This window comes from Bos taurus, chromosome 7 (assembly GCF_002263795.3).
Source record: "Bos taurus isolate L1 Dominette 01449 registration number 42190680 breed Hereford chromosome 7, ARS-UCD2.0, whole genome shotgun sequence".
Taxonomy (NCBI): Eukaryota; Metazoa; Chordata; class Mammalia; order Artiodactyla; family Bovidae; genus Bos; species Bos taurus.
The window spans coordinates 92350046-92372228 of record NC_037334.1 but is presented as its reverse complement, the minus strand read 5'-3'; the positions used below and the strand labels follow the sequence as shown (position 1 = coordinate 92372228).

The 22183-nt window shown below is 37.9% G+C and overlaps 1 long non-coding RNA gene across 1 annotated transcript in view; it reads left to right on the top strand.

Moving 5' to 3' along the window:
• LOC132345793 (uncharacterized) overlaps window positions 1–9869 on the top strand; it is a 127481-nt gene extending 117612 nt beyond the window's left edge. The window contains exon 3 of the long non-coding RNA XR_009495351.1: window positions 8821–9869. This is a non-coding gene — a long non-coding RNA (uncharacterized lncRNA). The remainder of the gene's footprint in view (window positions 1–8820) is intronic.
• Window positions 9870–22183: the final 12314 nt, after the last annotated feature.

Genomic DNA, 22183 nt, shown 5'->3' with positions numbered 1-22183 from the left:
CTCTTGAGAGTCCCTCGGACTGCAAGGAGATCCAACCAGTCTGTTCTGAAGGAGATCAGCTCTGGGATTTCTTTGGAAGGAATGATGCTAAAGCTGAAACTCCAGTACTTTGGCCACCTCATGTGAAGAGTTGACTCATTGGAAAAGACCGTGATGCTGGGAGGGATTGGGGACAGGAGGAGAAGGGGACGACAGAGGATGAGATGGCTGGATGGCATCACTGACTCAATGGACATGAGTCTGAGTGAACTCCGGGAGTTGGTGAGGGACAGGGAGGTCTGGCGTGCTGCGATTCATGGGGTCGCAAAGAGTCAGACACGACTGAGCGACTGAACTGAACTGAACTTAACTGAATGGAGTAAAAGATAAGTCAGGAAACTGACAAGGTTTGAAGCATCATGTGAACACTTATAATAGCTGGGAGCCTAAAGGCCACCCACTCCAGTATTCTGACCTGGAGAATTCCATGGGACTGTAGTCCATGCAGTCACAAAGAGTTGGACATGACTGAGCGACTTTCACTTTCACTTCTCTTTTTGGAAGATGTGTGCCGTTGGGTTGGTTAATTTTTTCTGTCAAATGGACTTGGCTAAGGGATACTCAGGTGACCAATAAAATACTATTTCTGGGTGTGCCTGTGAGAATGTTTCCAGAAGAGATGAGCACTGGAATCAGAGCCTGAGTAAGGAAGATTCCCCTTCCCAATGTGGGTGGGCATCATTCAATTCGTTAAGGACCCAAACAGAACAAAGCTGGAGGAAGGGCAGATTCTCTGTCTTTAATTCATCTGAATGTCCATTGTCTCCTGTCCTTAGACATTGGAGCTCCTTATTCTCAGGATCTCCTGATCCTGAAACTTAGAAGAGTAGACCCCTTTTAGACCAGGAATTACATCATCAGTTCTGCTGGTCCTCAGGGCTTCCAACTTGGACCAAATTACACCACCAGCTTTCCTAGTTGTCCAGCTTGCTGACAGCAGATTGTGGGTTCTTAGCATCCATAAACATGTGAGCCCATTTCTATAATAAAGACCTTCTTATATGTACCTACCTATCTATCTATCTATCTATTGTATTGATTCTGTTTTTCTGGAGAACCCTAATATAGGAGTGCAGAGAGTACTGACATTTTTAAGACTGCTAATTTGAAGAGGACTAATTTGCAGCAGTTCTTATGGGGTGCAAGTGCAAGCTGTTGCAGTATGAGCTGTGAACTTGAAATATAGTGATGGGTGTTTTAATCCTATCTTTGCCACCTACAGCATTTTTCCTTAGCTGCAAATGTGAGAGATGAAATAGGTCTTTGAGGCTCTTTCAGGCTTGAGCATTATACAATTATGATTGCAAATTGGAGCCCTAAGATTCTGTGACTATCAGAGAGAGGCATCCCCAAATCCTGACAAAGAGATAGTCTCACAAGGTGTGGGGGTGTGGGCAGTGCTATGTAAACCATAAAGCAAGATGATTGAACATGCAGAGGATGTCATAGCTAAATGATCAGCTAGCAAAGATATGATGGAGAAGATCTTACAGGGTGTAGGGAAGAACCATAAGATGTGATATTTAATATGGTCTAGATAGGGATGTCAGTGAGGCTTTCCATTGGACAGGAATGAAAGAGAAAGTGAAGAACAGCAGGTGGATTTTGGTGATACATGTAGATGTATCTGGTAGCTAGATATGTATCAGTAGATAAAATTGTCTAAAATTTTAATCCAAGTATCTTAAGTTGGAGTCACATGAAATTCCTTTACAGATGAGTTGTATGATGTGAAGTTACAGGAAATTCTGGAAAGATAGTTGAGTAGTGAAATGTAAACAACAACAACAAAAGCCTCCAAGCCCTTGGGTGATTGAAGGAATTGTACTATGTTGCTGAAGAGAGAAAGAACACGGAAGAGTAAGAGTTACTCTTGCTAACGTTGAAATGACTTGGCAAAAATCATTGTTTCGTAAAGAGATTTTTATTATTGACATACAATATGATACAGGGAAAAATTTAGGCAGGTTTTAATTAAACATTTCAACATGCAAATTAAAAATAGCACAACTAGACCCTTGCTTTTACTATTTCCCAAACTCCTATTAGATTGACAGCAGGAGAAATTCTAACTATTCTATCGTGGAACTGACCTATTTATCACCAGAAACGGTCTTTACTTTGTGTTTAATAGAACGACTAGCTTTCCTGTCACATTATCTAGTCTAAGTCCTTTCCTTTGTTATATTTTTTTGAGCAATACGGTGTTTGTGTATGAATTCAGGTTAGATCGGATTAAATCAGAGGATGATTTAAAAATTGTTTTGTTCAAAAAATGTGTCAATGGTGGGTTAGCAGGTATCTTCAGTATGCAAATATTCTGAGTTTTATCAAGATAAGGTGGATTCCAGCACACACGTGCTTCTACCTATAGAATATTACTAATAAAAATACAGTCATGTTGTCTTAGGTCCACTCTCTTTATCAAGACACTCAATTTTCTTTACTTCACTATAATGGCCCTGAAATACTTTCTCTAAGACTAAGGTTAAGGTGAAGGATCCCGATGTGACACCACACTATAATGCTGTAGGTTTAATAATATGGATCAACTTCCATGCTACTATTATCCATATGGGAAATTGCAAAGAAAATAGAAATATGACTTTCATTAGATTTGTAAAATATACTGAAATAAAACAGGATAGTTTATCTATCACTTTATTTATCATTCTGGAGAAAGAAATGTGCCAATCATCCCACTATATATATTTCCATATAAAACTGAATACTCCTAAGAAATTCACATCTACAGTTTGTTGGACAATGGAAAAATTTCTCAAAGTGATCTATTGTTTTTAACTGGCTCTTCTCTTCCTACAATTATGGCATATTATAAATAGTCTCAAAGAGTCTAGTTACAATGTTTATTTGTTTAATCGCATGTCAAATTGAAGGTTAGTTTGACCCATATTAAAAAATAGTAGAAAAATAGAAAAGAAGGTATTGGTGATGTGCAGCATTTAATTCGATTTTTGGAGAAAACAGTCAACTCTCTTTCTGTAGGATACAGCTGAAAATGGCAAAAGGTCACATAAATATACAGTGCCGTATCATGCTCAGGTTAATAAAAACATTTATATGCAGGGTAGTGAACACGAGGAAAGTTATGGAAAACATTTCTCACCCAAGGACAGTGTACCAGATGTGCTAAGACTTAGGGGAGCAATCAGAGGTGACCAAGTCTCTGTAGCAGGTCTTATTAAGTTGGACTGTGACCCAGCTCCTTCAACTTATTAAGCTGTCGAGGACTTCAGTGATTAAAACCAAAGAAAGGTCAGAAACCAACCTTCAGAATGTCCCTGAACTGAAATTTTCTTACAGGCACTAGTCCCTCATGGAGATACTTCTCTTAATACATGGATTTGTAAAAATTAAATATTTTAACTGGATTTACCCCAGAGCTTGAGGGAAATTTAGTAGATGATTCTTCTTCAAGATGTAACATACCAGTTCCAAAGCTTTAACTAACATCTCAAGGAATATCCTTAGAGGGTAATTTTGCATGTCATCAGAACTGAGAACTGAGGAAGGATTTCATGGGGACCTTCACATGTTCAGTTAGATCCTAGAAGACAAGTAAGAATTGTGATTATAGACAGAGATGTTTTAAAATCTTACAATGAATATATAGAATTTAAAATTAAAGTTAGCATTTATTGATAGTTTAACGCTGCCCAAAGTCATATGTGACATATTAGTAAAGAATCTGCCTGTCAGTTCAAGGGATGTAAGAGACGGGATTTGATCCCTGGGTTTGGAAGGTCCCTTGGAGTAAGAAATGGCAACCCGCTCCAATATTCTTGCCTGGAAAATTCAATGGACAGAGGAGCTTGGTGGGTTACAGTCCATGGGGTGGAAAAGAGTCCAGCATGACTGAGTGACTGAGCACACACACACACCCGTAAGTCATATTCTAGGCTTTAAATATTGTTTGGACTTAGATAACTTTTCTTTGTCCTGGGCCCTTCCTCTCTTTCTCCAAACGTATCTCTCCATTATATGCAGATAAACCAACCCTGAATCTAGTCATATGTAAATGTAGAGGAACAGGGGTGTCAGGTATCCAAGATGTTAAACTTCACCCTTCCTGTTGTGTTGGAGTTTAAGCAGAAGTCTCAATTCGATAAGCCCCCAAACACTTCATCAGGAAGCAAACTGCTGTACTCTCTCTGTAGCAGATGCTGAACCGGTTCTACAAGCTGTAGCCTATTGCTTGGCTCATCAATTTCCCTGATGATGACTCATGGTATTAACAATGGTGGTATAACTAGCTGAGCACATCAGAAATTCCAAATTCAATGTAGCTTATTGCACAAGCTCCAAATCTTACTTTAAAACTATGCTTCGATATGAACAATACAATTTTCACGAAGGTGAGGGATTTAATAGATAAAACTATGGATTTACTATTGTTTCTTAAAATATTTTTGAGCACTTTTGTTTTCTATTCAAACAAGAAATTTTTTTTTTTACTGGTATAATCTATACTTTTCTTTTTCAATGAGATTTTACATATTAACAATTTGATTCATATTCTATTTCCTACACTTCTTAATTTCCTGCCTTTCTAATATGCTTAACATAAAGAATAGTCTAGAGTTTTGGAATACAAATACTTGAACGTTAACTCTTACAGCTTGTGCATGTGAGAAAACTACATAGACGGCAATGCCCATGTCTTTGTAGAGACATAAATCACAGGTCACTTTTCAGATTCCTACATGTTCTTTCTTGATCAACATGCTGCCTTCTCTGTAGTGTTTTCTCCTCTACTTTCTGACTTCATTGAAAATCCTGCAAGTTTGAAGAGTTGACTCTCTGGGAGGGGAATCTCGACCAGTGGGAAAAGAAAGGAGTCAGGTACATCAATTCCTTCTGTTTTCTTTCTCTTCCCCATGGACTCTTCAAGACTCATTTCCTTTTTGCAAAACTTACAATTCTGAGTGGGCTTCCCTGGTGACTCAGCAGTAAAGAATTTGCCTGCCAATGTAGGAGATGTAGGAAACACAGGTTCAATCCTTTGGTTGGGAAGATCCCCTGGAGGAGGGCATAGCAATCCACTCCAGTATTCTTCCCTGGGAAATCCCCTGAACAGAGGAGCCTGGCAGGCTTTAGTCTGTGGGGTTGCAAAGAATTGGACACAATTTCGTGAGCAAACAACAACAGTAATGGTTCTGAGTGCCAGGTGAGACAAGGACAGGGCAACCCATCATGTGTCTTTATGGCTCCTTGTTAAGCAGAAACTATGTAATACATCTTAGCACACAGTTTTCACCTTTCTTAGCTTTGTTTCACTTTTTTTTCTCACCTTCACCATCAGGGTTAACACCTCTGTTAACACCTTAACCTTGCCCCATTCTCTGCTTTCTAGAAGAATCTGTTAAGACACTGCATTTGGGGTGAATTGTTTCAGTATGTGTAGACTTGGGCAATCAGCATTCTGGGAAAAAGCTTTGGTAATAAATCTGCCCCTGCGACTGTTTCGATAAACTATATATACATATGGATCTGCAGTTTAGGAAATCATTGGAAATTATTTCTTCACAGACCTAAAATTGTAATAGGAAAGATGACTGTCAAAGCTAAGTGTAATGTTGTAGTGGTAATCCCAAAAACTCTGTCAATGAGTTAACCTCTGTCTGGTCCAAAGAAAAGTTCCTGGCTTCAATTCTTTGTATCTAAGATTATGTAGCACAGTCCAGATTGCATCAGCATTGTTTCTGACCCAGTGGATGATTTTACATATATTATCTGAGACTCAGTGAGCAACCCAAGCCTTGTGTGATTAAAAGTGGGTTTAATCTGGATATTACTAGATTGGACTATGTTATGTCTGAAAATCTTGGCATTCATTTCAGCAGCTGTCATAGATGGACTTGAGAGGACCATGGTGACTCAAGTGTGGCTATGTAGAGTGAAGTGAATGTGGTGAGAACTTGGCCTTTTATACTGAATTCAGAAATGAAAATGGACATTGACAGTGAGATTTGGAAGAAAGTCTATACTTTGGTTGATGAAAGTGCCTATGAGGTGTTAGAAGAGAAAGGATACATAAACTTTACCACTGATGTTATATGTCACTTATTCAATCGAATCCATATTTAAAACAACATCCATGTTCATTTACTATCAATAATAGTGAAAGATACATGACATTGAGAATAAATTCTTCTGAGCCTTTCTTGTTCTCTGAGCTCAAGGATTCAGTTCAGTTCAGTTCAGTAGCTCAGTCATGTCTGACTCTGCCACGCCATGGACTGCAGCAGGCCAGGCTTCCCTGTCCTTCACCAACTCCCAGAGCTTGCTCAAACTCATGCCCATCAAGTTGGTGATGCCATCCAACCATCTCATCCTCTGTTGTCCCCTTTTCCTCCTGCCTTCAATCTTTTCCAGCATCGGGGTCTTTTCAAATGAGTCAGTTCTTTGCATCAGGTGGCCAAAGCCTCAGCATCAGTCCTTCCAAAGGATATTCAGGACTGATTTCCTTTAGGATTGACTGGTTGGATGTCCTTGCAGATCCAGACTCTCTCAAGAGTCTTCTCCAACACCACAGTTCAAAAGCATCAATTCAGCACTCAGCTTTCTTTATGGTCCAACTCTCACATCCATACATGACTACTGGAAAAACTATAGCTCTAACTGTATGTACTTTTTCATCAAAATAATGTTTCTGCTTTTTTTTCTTTGCTCAAGGATTACCTTTTGTTATTATCAAGAGCCTGAGAGTAAATACATTTTGATATGCAGAAATATCTATAAACAACTATGATATCTGACTCTAAGCTGAGGAAATGTCACAGCTCTACTAATGTGACTGAACATTCAGTTTTTATCCATATTGATGGACATAGTTTACTGTTTCATGCTGAAGCAAGAATTTGGGCCACAGTAACCAAGGATATGAATAAAATACTTGTATTTTAACCTGTGAAAAAATTAAAGCAACCCAACGTGCCAAAAAAGAAATAAAACAGTATAAAAATTATATGGTTTAACCTAAAACTAAACAGAAATAAGTATGATGATGGATTTTTTCTAATGAAACAATTAGACTACACATATCAGACAGCATTCCCATTCATAATACATCCTTTGTAGTCTTAAGAGCTAAATTCTGGCTTTTAAAAAAAAAATAAATCAATTGGCAATTAAAAATATTATCGACTTTGAAAATTATAAAATTAATTTTCACTGTAGATCTTATAAGTATAAAGAAAAACAAATTAAAGAAAACAATTTGCAGCATCCAGGGAGGGTCATTGCTAACTTGAGTATGTTTGTGCCCCTATATATTTTATATATATTTATATAAATGCATACTTCCAAATTAAGATAATGCTATGTAGGCAGTATTTTTTTGTCATCAATTTTCTGTATATTTCTTCAAATCTTTTCAAATTCTTTGAAAACACAGTTTTTAGTGGTTTCATATCATTATCCTATATGGATGAAGCATACCTTACTTATTAGCCCACTGGTGTTCACTTTACTATTAATATTACGGAGAACTCTGTACTGAGGATCCATATACATGCTCTTTTTTTGTGACTCTTCTATTCCTTCCTAAGTAGAATTATTGGGTCAAAGAGCATACACAATTAAAATTCTTTCAATCAGATCAGTCACTAAGTCGTGATGGACTCTTTGCGACCCCATGAATCGCAGCACGCCAGGCCTACCTGTCCATCACCAACTCCCGGAGTTCACGGAGACTCACGTCCATCGAGTCAGTGATGCCATCCAGCCATCTCATCCTCTGTCGTCCCCTTCTCCTCCTGCCCCTATTCCCTCCCAGCATCATTCTTTCAATACTTATTACCAAATTTATAAAAACTGGAGGTCAAAATACTATCCTATGTATTTCTATTTATGTTTTTGACTATTCAATGAAGTTTAATTTTTTATGATCAGTTTGTATATATTATTTATATCTTACACTTTCACTATTTTCTATAGCAAGATTTTGTGCACTGGGTTATAAGATCTCTTTACATATTAAGGATTCTTAAAATGTGTGTTCCAGACACAAGGTAAAGATGAAAAACAAATGACTTACTTTCACAAACTTATTTTAGAACTCTAAGACAGAAAATACATAGACAAGGAAACAGACATTTGTTTGTTTCACCAAAGATATTTCTTTGCATCTGATATTTTAGATAGAAATAAGGGTAGTGGAATAGAATGACACCTTAGCTAAAGTGATCAGAGCATGGTAAGGTTCTCCAGTTTCCCAAATCTTTAAGCACATATTATTTTACAGTTTTCCTTACTTAGTCTTGTCCACTTCTTGTCTAATTTCCTTCTTTGTATTTTATATTTTTGTTGTTATAATGCAAAAGTGAACTCATCCATAATGTTTCCTAACTGACTATAGCTGGTGACTAACTGTTTTAATTATGATGTCTGTGAGTTGAGCCATGGTGCCAATGTTAGCATCAAAGTGAGCTAATTACTACAGATGCTACTCAAAATTTCCTGGGATTGAGCCCCCAGAATTCTCTTCCTCTAACAACCTGAGCTCACATTCAGTGTATAAGTATCAGAGTTAGAATATTTGGTGATGACCAAAAAATTTAGCCTTTTAAAAAATATGTGTGTCTCTTGGTAGCTTGTCTTTAAGTTGTATTATAAAATTTACCATTTATCAAACACCTTAATTTGTGTGTATTTCATGTAATCAAGATTCAGAAACTTTAAAAAAGTATTTATACATTCTAAAAGCCCACTTAATATTTCTCAAGTTGTATTACAATTTTTGAATTTATTTTCTTACAGATTTTCATTTGAAGAAGAAGACAAAGCTGATTATTATGACTGGATAATGTTGAATGAGACTGGGATGCTCTCTCTGTTTCCTGACTCCACACTTGACCAGGGACATTGTGAATGAATGCATGAAGAGGATTGAGTGACTGTTCTGGTGGGAACAATTCTCAGCAATGATCTATCTTCCTATCTTGCTTAGTTTGACCTGTGTATTTCCATGGCACTAATTACCAAGTGGGAGTCTTGACAGATCACATTAGTCCAGGGAGAATACAAGAGTCAAGGAGAAGCTTTCTCATATGATTCTCCTAAAGGTCTGCCTAGGGTTTGTCTGCAGGTAAAAGTTTTGAACTTTCTTTCTCCTAGGTATTCAAAATCTCAGCTACAAATTTACATGAGTATTACTCACTGATATTGCTTCATGTAATTATTGTTTCCTACTAAATTTGGAGACTTTTTGAGTGCTTTGTGTTTTGGGATCAATCCCATAGGCTTGTTATATTTTTCTACGGGCTTCACTGAAAAAAATGTTTAAGTTATGAGGGCAAAAGAATATTATACCATTAATTTCTTCTTTCCTTATACACAGAGATACCAGTTCAGGGTGGGAATGAATGCTTACCTTCCAATAACCATCCCCAAATCATCACTACATCCTCCCCCACTCTTTGCCTCATCCTTATATAAGTCACTTCTTTCTATATGTTCCCACATCAGCTCACACTTGACTATCATTGTGCTGAGCACCATTACTTAAAATTATTTATTTATTGATATATGACTTTTCTTTACTGAATTATAACTCCACAAAGTAGGAAACTGGTCTTATTTTTCTTTGCATCTTCTTCAAACTTCTGGAAGGACAGGTATATGGTAATTGCCTATTGAATGAATCAATAATCCATTGAATGATCATTTCATTTTGTTCACACATTACTTTTGAAGTTGATCAACACCAGTGTCTGCCAAATGCTTTTGTAAACTATTTTAATTCTATATCGAGTTACTAAAACTTCAAAAATATTTGGTTAAAAAATAAAATTGGTGTTTTCCCTCTGTGTCTCTTCAACTTACAGAGTAAATTCCTGTTTGGTTTGATGAGTAAGTGTATTTAGACATTTATCTGGCACACTTGAATAAGTTCTTCTGAGATGATAGATCAGTGTACTGTTTTTAAAGTAATAATATAGCATGTGGAATTTAGTCTGACAGTTTCTAGCAGTAGCAACAGCTAACACTTATATAGTGTTTTACATGCCAGGCTAGTAGCTAACTTAAAAGCACTTGCCAGGCATGATTTAAGAATTTACATGTATTAATTTGTTTATCCCTTTTGATAGTAGTATGGGGTTGATATTAAAATTGAAAAGTATTCCCATTTTACATATAATAAAACTGAAGTCAGGGAGAACTTAAATGAAGTGTCCAAGATTATGTAGGTAGTAAGTGGTAGAGTTAATATTAGAACCTAGACCCTCTGGTTCCACAGACTATGACCCTGACCACTATAAAAAGACTCTATTTTAGATCATATTTAGAACATGACTCTGAGGATGAAAAATATTAACTGGTGAAGACAAAATTACACAAATGTAAGCTACCCTGAATTCAATAACACCAACATTAGACAGAAAGAATTTTATTGACGGCAATAAATTCCTAGATTCTGAATCATATGCTTACTTCCTAAACAAAAATCTTGAAACAAAAAAGTGGCACACAGAATGCCCACTGCAGTATGTAATGGCCAAACTTAATTCAAAACCTACGAACTAACAATACTGTAGGATCTTCAGGGTTCTTTTTGCAAAAGTGTGGTTTTTTTTTTTTTTTAATCCAAGATTAATTAATTAGTGCTAGTTAAGAAAGCTTGTCCACCTGGGTTTTCATGCTTCACACCCCTATATCTCTCTGAATCTTGGCTAAGCAAAAGGGGTACCTGAGGCTGCCAACCCATCCTTCGTGCTTCTCAGCTTGTCCCCTGCCATCTGTCCAACAACACGGCCACCTCTCACCCAAGACCCACCCCCTTCAGCTCTCAGACGACCTCATCAGCATGGGTATGCTTTTGAAGCCTCTTCCATTTCTGATTGCATCAGGCCAAAAAATGATTTTTCAAAGCATTTACATACACAAATTAGAACATAGCATAATATTCACACTACCTTGGAAATGATAAAGAATGAAACAAAGTAGGAATTATTTTAAAGTGATGTGGGAAGAGTCTTCTTACCTGTCACTGTGTTCACCAGAAATATACCCTCACTGTGGTATTGTCTGCAAAACCATATTGCTACTCTTGAAGGGATACTTTCAAGTATTGCCAGATAGCAAATAACTAAATATCACAGAATATTCCTACAAAGTTTCAGAGTCAGAAAGTTGCAGAGATGGGATTTGATATTTTTCCATTCTGACTCCAAATTTCAAACTTCTTTCATAAAACTGTCATGCAAATGTACGTTCCTCGGTTCTTTGTCTCGTCACAACAAAGATTTGGAGTGACGGACATTAAAGCCCCCTCGGCGTGTCACAGCTCTCGGGTCTTGGATAGACCGTGTTATAGCTCTTAGGTCTCGAAAGGACCATGTTCTAGCTCTTAGACAAATCAGTGTTATAGCTCAGTGTTACAGCTCTATTTTATTTAGAAGATAGCAGGAAACTCCGTCTCAGGTGTGAGGGCACATCTATCCAAAGACGCGAAGAGAAGAGCGCCCCAGCGCATGGGGGAGAGAGAGAGAGTTAGCTTTGGCTCCTCTTTTTATATGTTTATCTCTCCCTGTGCCTGTCCTATGTAAATTGGGCCAGCCAGGAGTGTTGTTTGTTTTTTGAGGTCCTCACTCATGTCCTCGGACCTTCCTTTGTTCTATTTTCATGGGCTTTTCCCTTCTTTGTCTTTTAGCCACTGCCATTTTAGACTCCTTTTCCCTATTCTACCTACCTAACATTGGTTGCAGAGATGGGATTTGATATTTTTCCATTCTGACTCCAAATCTCAAACTTCTTTCATAGAACCATGATACAAAAAATTAAAAAAGATGAATTTTAAAGAGGGACTAGAGAAGCAGCTTCCTTGGTGGCTCAGATATTAAAGAATCTGCCTGCAATGTGGGAGACCAGGGTTGGAACCCTCAGTTGGGAAGATCCCCTGGAGAAGGGAATGGTTACCCACTCTAGTATTCTTGCCTGGAGAATCCCATGGTCAGAGGAGTTACCTGGTGGGCTACAGGCCACGGGGTCACAAAGAGGCAGATGCAACTGGATGCATTTCACTCACTCACTCAGATAAGCAGCAAGGGTTGATGCCAAGAGAGGGCAGGTGTGGCTGGGAGATTCTGGAAGTCGAGGAGTAACTGAAAATCTAACTGAAAATCTGAGTCTCTGAATGTTGATAATTGGGTGAAGAATAAAAGGTTCCTGAAATTTCAAGGATGTTCTCTCCTTTGCAATATTCCTGAAAGCATGATGTCTATGGCAGGCTACACTGAGAGACTAGAAAGGGATTCAAAGTGAATGCTGGAGTTAGCAAACCCCAGCTTTATGGATTTATTTGCCATGTTTATTTTCACTAGATTCCAAATTTTATATTTATCTCCCAACTTTTAAGGGTATTGTTTAAAAGGTATTATATGCCACCAGATGAAACATGGTGAAGAGAGTGGCAATAAAAACAGAGAAGAAGTGACTGAGATATTAGTGATTTTGAATCCATATGACTTAGATGCTATTTGAATTTGAGGAAAAGAGGGGAAATTACAATCAGAGAGGCCCAGAATTTTGAAACTAGACGATCTGAAAGGGTGTTGTGTTCATTCTGAGGTGGAGTTGAACAGAAGGGAGTTTGGATCAGAAGTGAGACACAGTTTGTGATGTAGGTCAACATATATATTTGCTTAGAAGTGATAGTTAAAGCCAGGCCACTACAGGGAGTTTTTCAGGGAAAAAAGAGATTAGGACAGGGGATGAAGGATAGAAACTTTGGAAGCTTCTGTGTAGGGAGCAGAATGAGAACTGACAGTCCAGAATGAAGTTCTAGAAAGAGCTGTGGGAGAGGGCCGCCTTGCGGAAGGCACTGGCAGAGAGCTATGATGAAGTTAAAGAGCGGTTAAAGATGAGGATGGAAGAAAATAAGCTTAGATATGGCAGATTATTGTCACACCTCTGAGAGAGCAAGTCACTGGATCAATTGTGCAAATGGGGAAATAAAAAGTGAAAAGAGGGAGATTCGTCTTCTGAGAACGATCTTGGAGAAAACCAGCAGGAAAAGGAAGCAAGCAGGCAGGGTAGGGGTGTGAGGCAAACACAAATGTTGGCATGTATGTGGTCCTACAGCCGGAGGGGGAAGGATCCAGGGAAGATAGGGAAGGAGACAGAGAGAAGATGTGTGTGAGAAGAGAAAAGGTATGTGGTTACTGGGACAAACTCTCAGAAGATGCAGAAGGAATGGAATGAGGTCATAACTGAACAAGCCCTGCAATTACTCCTGTGATGGGAGGGAGAGAGAGGAGAAGTTGGAAGGAGAAGCTGAGGGTTTTGGAGAGAAACAGGGAAGGCAATGAGGAAGTTCATGGCCACTAGTCTTGATCTCTCACTCAAGTTAAATGTGAGATGGCAGATTACCATGTGGGAGTTGGGGCTCTGCTGTTAATGGAATGAAACGACTTTATGCAAAGTCAGTCAATTTAGAGACAAATTAAAGCACTGATTAGTTCACAGTGAGTGGCTGATTTCTGCTGAGTTTATGATGACCAGTGGTTTTGTTGCAGAGTTCTCCCTAGGAGAACTTGAGAGTTCAAGAGCAGAAATATGGCCTTCGGGCTAGCATATCCCTTGCTTCCTAATGCTGCTCTGAACTTTTCAGCACCTTAAAAAACTCAGCACACCATTTATTTATTTCTTTATTTTTATTGCTTTTACCTACCAACTTCAGGGCCCGTATCTGCTTCTGTGATGTCAATACTTGGGTCATCATCTTTGTCTCTTACCTCTTGACATCATCCTCTCATTGTCTCTCTAGCCATGTTAATAACATCATTTCAAAGTCCCTTGACCTCCTCAGCTCTAGTTAACTATATCTTATTCCACCTAAGCAACCCATAAACACACCTACATTTCACACACTATAGTCATTTTTCATAGCTTCTTTTCCACTGTCATCTTGAGCTGTGGCTTCAGATTAAAGACTCTAAATTAGGGAATAAAAATGTACTTTAATGTGAAGGTACATGGCACATATTTTAAGCTGAAAAAATAATGATTATTCTGCAAAATGGATTCTCCTGCATCCAAAATTCTACTATGTTCTTTTTCTCTGAAGGAAAAATATGTAAGAAAGCTGATTAATGAATATAAACAAATGCATCCAGCTATTTTCGGTGCTCAATCAGAAGGACTTGGGCCTCAGAATGCAACCATATTTTAAAATGACCCCATGAGTTTTAGTATGAAATTATATAAACCATTAAATAATGGTCACCATTTAGTGAATATACATGTGGCATTGGTATTAGACACATATTCCGTCATCTCCTCACACAATTTTAGAAATCCCAAGTCTTCTAACTAATTATTGCCGTAATTATTATTTAAACCAGGGTCTTACTCTAAAACCTAGGATTTATCCCATAGTTTTCATATATGTAACATTCTTCATGTTACTTTGAAAGTGTATTTAAAAAGCAATGTAAATATTTCTAGAATTTTACTGATCTTTGAGAATTTAAAGTTGTTATATATCAAATGGTATAGAATGATTTTTTTTTTTTTTTTTACCAGAAATATAGGATCTGTAGTTCAGCTAAAATTCCAACTCTGCTACTTACCAGCTATGGGATCTTGAGAGTTAAAAATCAAAGCTTTGCTAAAGTCTCAGTTTCTTCATTTGTAAAATAGGAAAAAAATTAAGATCACACATATAACATCAAATTATTGTTAAAACAATTAGGCAATATAAGCATAGTGCTCAGCACATCTGTTAACAGAGTAATTACTCAATATGTTCTAGATAATACCAGTGGTCATGTATGGATGTGAGAGTTGGACTATAAAGAAACCTGAGCACCGAAGAATTGATGCTTTGAACTGTGGTGTTGGAGAAGACTCTTGAGAGTTCCTTGGACTACAAGGAGATCCAACCAGTCCATCCTAAAGGAGATCAGTCCTGGGTGTTCATCGGAAGGACTGATATTGAAGCTGAAACTCTAGTACTTTGGCCACCTGATGCGAAGAGCTGACTCATTTGAAAAGACCCTGGTGCTGGGAAAGATTGAGGGTAGGAGGAGAAGGGGCCAACAGAGGATGAGATAATTGGATGGCATCACCAACTCAACAGACCTGGGTTTGGGTAGAAACCGGGAGTTGGTGATAGACAGGGAGGCCTGGCGTGCTGCGGTTCATGGGGTCGCAAAAAGTCGGACACAACTGAGCAACTGAACTACTACAATAATATTATTACTAGTATAACTACTTTTGTATCCTGCTAGTATTTTTTGAAAAGATTTTTTACATATTTCTGAACACCAGTTAATTTTAAAGGCCTTGAGAATAGCCCACTGAGATGACATCCCTGACGAGAATATGTTTACTAAAATATGTGCTCAGTTATTCAGTCATGTCTGACTCTTTGCAGCCCTATGGACTGTAACCCACCAGGCTCCACTGTCTGTGCAATTTTCCAGGCAAGAATACTGGAGTAGTTTGCCATGCCCTTTTCCAGGGGATCTTCCTGACCCAGGGATCCAACCCATGCCTCTTGTGTCTCCTACATTGGCAGGTGGGTTCTTCACCACTAACACCACCTGGGAAGCTTGGTTTAATAAAATACAATGTATTTTATTGGTGCATCAGTTATCACAAGGGGAAGCCACTTCTCTGATAGCATAGATTCTATTTTCCTTAAGTTAGAGAAAATTCCCTACATCTTTTTCCTTCTGGCTAGTTGGCAAAAAGGAGAAAGAAAATACTCTGAAATTCGGATATCAAAGTCACACAGCTCCAAATCCCATCCTGGATATTTCCTCAATGAACCGGTTTGCAGGGCCATGGTTGAGAGGTTGGCTGCTTCCACTCTCACACATGTGGCCCACCATATCTGTTCCTATTCCCCCCCGACCTCATAATGTGTCCCCAAGGGGGGGCTCTGTTAGCATCCGAGCTGTCAGCCTTCATGGTGGCACTGGTGGATGTCAGCAGCACTGCTTCTGATGATGTGTTTGTTAGGGAGGCCATTTGCTAATACCTGATGAAGTATCACCAACATTAAGCTTCTTGAAAATGAGCTTGCTTTGCTAATGTGAAGGCTGTGGAACCTCTGGGATTCGGGCGCATTGTAATGACGAAGTTTGGTTCCAGACCGCCTATCTGTGACAAAGGGCTGGGAGACTGAGACATCCCTGAGCTGCATTCTACACAGGAAAAGAAGACGGGAGGGGATGTGCCTCTCCAGTGCGGATTTCCTTCTGATTCAGTGACAGTTCACCCCTAAGGGGCTCACTGCCTGGCGGTTTTTATTTTTTTGCAGTGAGTGTTTTGTTTGTCTCATGTTATCTCCAGATTAAAGCTAAACCCCTTAACTAAGGGGTAGAGTTGATCAGGAAGGTTAAAACCAGTGTAAAGTGAAGAAGTGGAGAAATTTGCCTGCAGTTTTCAGAAGTTTGTAATTCTGTAAAGCTTCAGATGAGTAATTCTGAAAGGAAGGAAGGCAGGAGGGAAGGAGGAAAAGAAGGGTCAAAGTCACTTGGGGTACTTGGGAATACCTGTTAATAACAAATTCTGGGCAGTATCCCTAGAGATTCTGATTCACTAGGCCTGACACAGCTCCTGGAAATCTGTGTTATAGTCAATTCTGATGCAGGCAGTCTTAAGAAAACACTTCATGAAACACTGACAGTGAGTTTCTAGAGAGCTGGAATTTAATTTTTAGAAACCATCTTGGCTCTCTTGTAGTCAGGCAGTAAGATCCACGTGAACTCTGAGTATCTATTCTCTTTCCATGTATAGATTCTCACTCATGTTGCCATCTGTTAATCCAATCACTCATTTAGTTTCCATGTATTGAATGCTGGAGGCTTTGCATTTACCTTCAGGGCCACTGTTCCCCTCTCAGACCTCCCTGTGTCTTGGAGGCCAGCCTCTAAGTGTTGCATCAACCAGTGTTCTTGCCTTCAGAGGCCAGTGGAGACTAAAGTCAAGGTATTTATTTTCCTGTGCTCCTGTAGAGAAAAATTTGTCAGTGGCCAAGTCAGCTTCAAGTCTGGCAGTGGCTTAACTCCTCTATAAGCATTTAGTAGGAGATGCTACAGTTATAGCTCCGGTAACTCCCCTGTTCCAACCCCCTTTTGGTTCCTTCAGGCTTAGAAGACTAACAGTTTCTTAAGCTTGTCTAATCTGGGGAGCTCCACTGTCTCTTGATGATTTCATGTAACTTTCCTCATACCTTATAAGAGTTCTGTGGTTCAGTTACTCCTCTTGAGTGTGGCATGCTTTCTGCCAAGGTGCCCTGACAGCATATTAAGAAGCTCTATATGGGTTTTTGAGAGGGTCTTGGAAAATAAAATAAGGTAACAAATAAATATTCTGAATTGGGATAGGTTTTATAATAGAAGCATGTACAGAATGATAAAAGAGCGTAGTGGAGGGAAAAAATATATCTGTCCTGTCAGTTGAGAAATACTAATAAAGAAGGTGACATCGCTGTAGGGTCCTGAATATTATTTAGGAACACTTAGGTGGAAAATCAGGGGAGAAACAGTCTGAAGAGAGTTCCCCTGAACCCTGACTGCCATCGCATGACCACCAGTCACTATCATGTCACAAGCATTAATGCTACAGTTTTCCTTTATTCTTTCTACCCTTTTCCAATCCAGTCCCCACACAGTAGAGAAGTGATCTTTATAAACTATAAGAGAATGTCAATACACACATGTTGAAAAATAAAGAAATATTTCTAAAATGTTTCTAAGTTCTTTTTTTCTAGCTAAAACTTAGAATGTATTGGAGGTAGTGGTATGAATATATTCTAAATAGCTACTTAAACACTGCAAAATCATAGGAGGCTTTAGAATAGAAGGTAGACATAACCCAATCTTTATTTCAGAAACCCTGGAAGCAATATGAAAGATAAACCAGGGGAAGAAGAGACTAGAGTAAGAAAAACCTTATTAGGAACATCTTCTCACATGATAGGATTCTCTCTGATCTGGTAGAAGTGATTCTATTATCCATCGGAAATGTTCTCTGAAATATTATCTTCTGGTAAAGAAGATGAAAATCACCAGTGACAATTCACACCTAAAATTTTACAATTGCCTAGGCATATTGTCCTGAGGTAATGTAAAATTCTAAATTGATTTAATGCTGTACAATAGAGAAAAATGTGTCATAAAAGAATATTCAAACTTCAAAAATTTTTTAGCAATCTGATAATTATATGTTAAATCCAATTTTTTGACTTTTTTTTTCTCAAATGTATTTCATTAAATCAGGCTACTTATTTTTCCAATATTCTGGCGCAGATATTAAGTACATATTTTGATCATGTAAATTTAGGTGATTGTATTCTGATGGGAAATCCTGAAAATAAAATATTGAGCAAGAAGTATGCCTGAGCACATTTTATTATTTACTTAAAAATAATTGGCTATCATCAAAAAGTTTACAAATCATAAATACTAGCAAAGGTATGGAGAGAAGGGAACCTTCCAACACAGTTGGTGGCAATATAAATTGGTACAACCGCTATGGAGAACAGTGTGGAGGTCCCTTAAAAAACTAAAAATAGAGCTACCATATGATCCAGCACTTCCACCCTTTGGGTATATATCCAGAAAAAAATGAAAACTCTAATTTGAAAAAAAGTACATGCACCCCAGTGTTCATAGCAGTGCTATTTACATAGTCAAAATGTGGAAGCAACCTCAGAGCCTATCAACAGCTGACTGTTTCAAGAAGATGTAGTAAATGTATACACTGGAACATTATTCAGCCATACAGAAGGATGAAATATTGCCATCTGCAGCAGCATGGATGGGCTTAGAAATTATCATACTAAGTAAAGTAAGTCAGATAAAGAAAATCACTATATGATATCACTTATACGTGGAGTCTAAAAATAACACAAATGAATCTAATATAAAGCAGAAACAGACTCACGGATATAGAAAACAAACTAATGGTTACCAAACCGAAGAGAAGGGGGAGGGACAACATCCAAGTGTGGGATTGGCAAGCATAAACTATTACACACAAAACAGATAAGCCACAAGGATTTCTTATATAGCATAGGAAATTATATTCAATATCTTGTAATAACCTATAATGGAATATAATCTGAGAAAATATAAGTGAGTCACTTTGCTGTACACATGAAGCTAATAGAATATTTTAAATCAACTATACTTCAATAAAAAATAAATAGGGAGCAAGGTCCTATAAATTTATGTTCATGGAAAATATCACACTTTCTGTCAAAAATTTCCGTAAAAGAATATGATTTTCTATGATTAATGATTTCAGTACTTCCTCACTTCCTCTACTCTTAGAGGAAGAAGTGAAAGGCAAAATAAAATTTCATTGCCCTCATCACGTGCTGTCCAATCGTATTATAAAAGCCTTCTTCTCTCATGTGAAACTATTTCTTTCATTCTTATGTGTGTTCTTTAAAAGCAGCTTTATTTATGCATAACTGACATACAGTAAACCGAATACATTTAAGTTAAACAACTTGAAAGGTTTTCACACATGTATATACTCATGAAACTACCATCATAATCAAGATGATGAACATACCCATCGCCCCTATGTCTCCTGCCTCCTTGTAATCCCTTCCTCCAACCCTCCCTCATCCCCAGATTGACCCCAGCAAACCACCGATTTATTTTTTGTCACTAAAGATTAGTTTACATTTCCTAGAGTTTAATATAAACAGAATCACATGTATATTTTGGTCTAGCTTCTTTTATTAGTATAATTATTTTGAAATTCAACCATGTTATGCGATCTCAGTTGCTCAGTCATGTCCAACTCTTTGCAACCCCCTGGACAGTAGCCTGCCAGGCTCCTCTGTCCAGGGGATTTTCTAGGCAAGAACACTGAAGCAGGTTGCCATTTCCTTCTCCGGGGGATCTTCCAGACCCAGGGATTGAACCCACATCTCTTGTGTCTCCTGCATTCACAGACAGATTGTTTACACTGAGCCACCTCTTGTTGCTGTTCAGTCACTAAGTCGGCTACCTGGGAAGTCCCTATATCTGAGTAGAGTATCAGAATACTTCATATTGATATACTAGAGTTTCTTTTAGGAACATTTGTGCACAAGTCTTTGTGTGGACATACACTTGCATTTCTCTCAGATTAATACTTAAGAGTGGAATGACTTGATCATACGATCAATATTTTTTCAAACTTTTTATTGCATTATCAAATTGTCTTCAAAGTGATTGTATCATTAAAATTCTCACCAACTGTGTATGAGAATTCCATTTCTTACACATTATTATTAAGATGATGTAATCAATCTCCTTCCTCTTCTTTGGGAGCTCCCAATAAATATATATTAGATGACTTGAAGCTGCCCATAGCTTACTGATATTCTATTCATTATTTTTAATATTTTTCATCTCTATATGGTTAATTCAGGTTTTTTAAAAATATCTTCATATACCTGACTTATTGAATATATGTGTTATAATAAGCTGTCTTAATGCCTTACCTGCTAATTTTGACATCTGAGTCAGCTCTAGGTTGATTTCAATTGATTGAATATTTTTCTCTTTATAGGTCTTCCTTCCTTTGCATGACTAGTATTTTTTTTTAATTAGGTGCTAGACATTATTAATTTTACCTTGGAGGCTGCTGGATATCTTCTTATTCCTCTAAGTATTCTTGTGCCTTGTTTTGTAATTCAGTTAAATCGCTAAGAAACAGTTTGATCCTTTGGGGTCTTTCTTTTAAAATGTATCAGCTCAGTCTAGAGAGCCTTGCCTGAACTGAGGCAAGATGCTTCTGATTATTCTTTTCCAGTCTGGTCCAGTGGGAGTTCTGAGCACTAATACCTCTCCTCTTCTTGAATGTCTCTTTCCCAGGCCTCATGGTTTCCTCAGAGTGTGAAGTGCTCAGTATCTAAGCACCCAATGATCGAAGCAGACCCTCTGCAGATCTCCAGTGTTTTGTTTCCACTCAGTTCTCTTTCCTGGAGCTCTGTCTTGTGAACTTCAGCTGCCTTCATCTCCCTGGCCTCCATGTCCTCAGCTCAGAGAGTCTTCCGAGTTGTCCTGGACTCCCCTTTCCTGCACCACAGGTCAGAAACCCTCTCGCGACTGGTACTGGAGCGAGGAGCTTGCCTCATGTGTTTCTTGTCACTCAGATCCTGTTCTTTTTTTGCCTGATGTCCAGGGTCTTGAAAACCATTGTTCATGTTTCTGGTTATCTCAAGTGGGAGGGTAAATCTGGCTTGTGACTTTATCTTGCCCAGAAGACAAAGCTATCTATTGTAATGAATGATTTCCCTTATTTAAGTATATAGCGAGACTTTTGGTTTTCTAGAAAAATTATTTTATATGTCTGGAAAAGGAATTCAATCATGAAGAGTGTCTATGACTCCAAACTTAATTTCACAAAGTATTAAAGATGACAAAACAGTTATTTTTATAAGAAATTGAAGATAACTACTTTAATGAAAATTTCAGATACACTTTCTGAAATAGTCTTAGTATTTTTTTCAGAAACTCTGCCAGGAATATGAGTAAACTATATTTAAGTAAAAACTATCTATACTTTGATCACCTATGTGATTATGTTGAATTTTAGTATAAAACATTTATTATTGGAATACACACCTGGCCTGAATACTGTTATATTTTGATGTATGTGATTTAACAGATTCACCATTTCCCACTCTGAAAGAACCATCTGTATCTCTTGATGTGTAAATAGAACCATGTCCATAAGAATAGTTCCTTAGCACCATCAACTAGTCCAGACAAGCATAATGCACTAGTCTATATGAGGCACCGTATGTCTCTGAGAACATTTGGGTAAATTTTATAAATGGCATCCTGTTAAGGTCCTCATCACTCCGGTGTGGTTAATATACTTCATGCGAATCATCTCACAATCCATCATTTTTAACTGCCAAGGCTCAGATACTAACTGCTGCTTACTACTTGTGTAATTCTGGGCACACTTGGGCCTCTCTTTGGCTCATATCCTCAGTTAGAAAATAGAATTAACAATAGTAGAACTTTTTAGAACAGTACCTTGCAAATAAAATGTACTATGTAAAACTTTTGTGAAAAGAAATAATTAATGCAATTAATACCAGACAAAGCTTGCTGGAAGAGGAGCATCTGATAATAATAACACTTGGTGGAATTAC